The 3427-nt window shown below is 43.6% G+C and overlaps 1 non-coding gene across 1 annotated transcript; it reads left to right on the forward strand.

Annotated features, from left to right (window-relative positions):
• Positions 1 to 2909: 2909 nt before the first annotated feature.
• Positions 2910 to 3016, forward strand: LOC142180446 (small nucleolar RNA R71). Its single transcript, XR_012709071.1, has one exon. It is a non-coding gene; the product is annotated as a small nucleolar RNA R71 (small nucleolar RNA).
• The last annotated feature ends 411 nt before the right edge of the window (positions 3017 to 3427 follow it).

Here is a 3427-nt window from a genome sequence, read left to right on the forward strand (position 1 = left end):
TCACATAAACCTTATCATGGTCGACTTTAACGCCCTTGCTGGACACTCGATGCCCTAACATTATTCCTTCTTGTACCATAAAATGGTATTTTTCCCAATTCAGCACCAGATTTGTCTCTACACATCTTTTGAGCAGTCTTCTTAAGTTTTGAAGATAATCTTCAAATGAATCCCCCACCACGGAGAAATCATCCATAAACACCTCCATAATATCCTCTACCATGTCAGTGAAAATGGCTAACATGCACCGCTGGAATGTAGCCGGTGCATTGCAAAGTCCAAATGGCATTCTCCGAAAGGCAAAGATGCCATACGGACAAGTGAAGGATGTTTTCTCTCTGTCTTCCAGGGCTATTGAGATCTGGTTATACCCCGAGTATCCATCCAAGAAACAAAAGTGGGACCGCCCAGCTAATCTGTCCAATATTTGGTCAATGAAAGGCAATGGGAAATGGCCTTTTCGAGCGGATGTGTTTAGTTTCCGATAGTTCATGCAAATCCGCCACCCCGTGACTGTACGAGTCGAGATCAACTCGTTATTCTCATTTTGTATGACCGTCATTCCTCCCTTTTTCGGCACACATTCGACAGGATTGACCCAGTTGTTATCAGAGATGGGGAGGATGATACCCGCATCCAGCCACTTGATCACTTCCTTCTTTACTACTTCCTTCATATTCGGGTTCATCCGTCGTTGATACTCCCTGGAAGGTTTGTGCCCCTCTTCCAGAAGAATCTTGTGCATGTAAAAGGCTGGGCTAATACACTTTATGTCTGCCATGGTCCAACCAATGGCAGTCTTACATTCTTGCAATAGTTGCTCTACCTACACAGCTAGAAAACTAGATGATATAATAACAGGCAAAGTAGAATTAGGCCCCAAGAAAGTGTACCTAAGGTGGGCTGGAAGCGGTTTCAGGTCCAGCTATGGTGGCTCCTCTATTGATGGTTTTGCAGGTGGTGTTGCTCTCTCTTCTAAGCGTAGGGGCTCGAACTGAGGTTCCCTTTTCCAGAATCCTTGACCTTCGAGAGCCATGACCCACTCTGCCAACCCTTCACCGTCCATCTCTTCCAAATTCATCAAGTAGGCTTCTAGTGGATCCTTGACATTAAGGGTCTCATCCTCTTTTTGCAGTATCACATCCACGGCCTCCACTAGTGAGCAGTTTGCAAATTCACTGGGTCTCCTCATGGATTGTTGAACATTGAATATTATTTCTTCATTGTTCAACCTCATTTTCAACTCTCCAGTCTCACAATTAATTAATGCTCTCCCAGTGGCTAAGAATGGCCTTCCCAGAATGATGGGTATCTCTTCATCCACCTGACAGTCAAGAATAACAAAGTCTGCAGGAAATACAAATTTTTCCACTTGAATAAGCACATCATCAAAAATTCCCGTCGGTCTTTTGACTGTGCGATTGGCCAGTTGCAGAAACATTGAGGTCGGTCTAGCTCTACTAATGCCCAGTTTTGTATAGATTGCCAAGGGCATCAAGTTTATATTGGATCCCAAGTCACACAATGCTTTAGCAAAAGCATAACTCCCAATAGTGTATGGTATAATTAAGCTACCTGGATCAGACACCTTTTGGGCCATAGGTCTTGTCACTACCGCGCTACAGGTCTGTGTTGGAGTTACAGTGGACAGGTCCTAGAAGTCAAATTTCTGCGACATCAGGTCCTTCATCATTTTTGTATACCCTGGCATTTCCCTCAAAGCATCCATCAGTGGAATATTCAATTGAATATGTCGAAGCATTTCCATGAATTTCCTATATTGATCATCTTTCTTTTGTTTTGCCAATCTCCGAGGGAATGGTGCAGGAGTCAACCTCTGTCCACTACTTGATGTCTTTTCTTTGTTGGAAGCTTCTGGCACAAGAGGTGCCACCTGTTCTGAGACTTGTTCACCGTCCTTCTCCTTACCCTTCTCAACCTGTGCTTGTTCAATTACAACCTCGGTGAGCTCTGCTGACTTATCTGCCTCTAATGTAACTGGCTTAGTTGGCGTAGTCTCTCTCATAAATTAAGCAACTTCTTGCTCTCGGTCTAAATCTCTTCCATTCCTGAGACTCACTTCCATTAGCTGATTTGGGTTCTGTTCCTTTGGGTTAATATTTGTATCTACAGGCAATGTTCCTTGGGGGCGATTTTTCAAGGCAATAGACAGTTGTCCCATTTGAGTTTCAATGCCTTTGATTGCTGAATCATGTGCTGCTAACTTTTCTTGCATCTTACCATTTGTTCCAATGAGTTGTTGCAGCATACCCCTGATTTCTACCATGTTGTTGTCCTGTTGTTGATGAGGTGGTTGGTAGTCCAACTGTTATTGGTGCTGTTAATTATAGTCCTGCTACCTTTGATAAGGCACAACTTGACCCTGTGGTCGTGCGCCTCCAGAATTGGGGTTGTGTTATGGCAGGTTGGGTCTGTACTGCTAGTTTGGTGCTGGTCCCCATTGTTGCCCACCTTGCCTCTGACCTACAAAATTATTGACATAATTTATATCTTCTCTGAAGCCCTGATTGTCATTCTCTCCACTCCACGAGCACACATATGACTGGTTTATGCAAGGAGTGCACAATCCTCCATTCATTGTATCAACAATGTGCACTTGCTTTGTACCCATATCATCAATTGTTTTTGTCAGTATGCTCATCTGAGTCATGAGAGTGGCTATGTTCTCTGCATGGGAATTGTTTAGGTCAAGAGAAACAAAATGCACTATTGGTGTAAGTGTCGTACCTCTAGCCATCCAGCCTGAATTTTAAGCCATCTTGTCAAGAAGAATCTTGCACTCTGTGAATGTCTTGCTCAAAAATGCACCCCTAGCTGAAGCATCTATATTGGCCTTCAAACTATCTGCTAAACCCATGTAGAATCTCTGTTTCAACATCTGATCTGGAATGCCATGGTGTGGACACTTCACTAGCATACCCTTGAACCTCTCCCAGGTTTCTTGCAAGGTCTCAGTTGATTTCTGCCTGAACAACAATATCTCATCAATCTGCCTTGCAGTCTTGTTGGGAAGATAAAACTTGTTTAAGAACTGTTTGACTAATTCTTTCCAAGTGGCAATGGAGTTTATTGGGAGCAAATTCAGCCAAGTTTGAGCCTCTCCAGTCACAGAGAATGGAAACAGTAATAGCTTGATGGCTTCATGAGTCACATTCGGTTGTCTTTGGGTCACACATATTGATAGGAAATTCTTCAGATGTTGTTGTGGGTCTTCAATGTATGACCCGGAGAACAGTCCCTTATTTTGCAACAGATGCAGCATGTTGTTGGTGATCTGGAATGTCTCTGCTTGTATCTGAGGTACAACAATGGCGGTGGCTAAGTTATCAGCAGTTGGTTGTGCCCAATCATAAAGAGCAGTTTCTGGCACAAGAGGTGCCACCACTCCATTGTTTGGGAAATCGAT

The sequence above is a fragment of the Nicotiana tabacum genome, chromosome 4 (genome assembly GCF_000715075.1).
Source record: "Nicotiana tabacum cultivar K326 chromosome 4, ASM71507v2, whole genome shotgun sequence".
Taxonomy (NCBI): Eukaryota; Viridiplantae; Streptophyta; class Magnoliopsida; order Solanales; family Solanaceae; genus Nicotiana; species Nicotiana tabacum.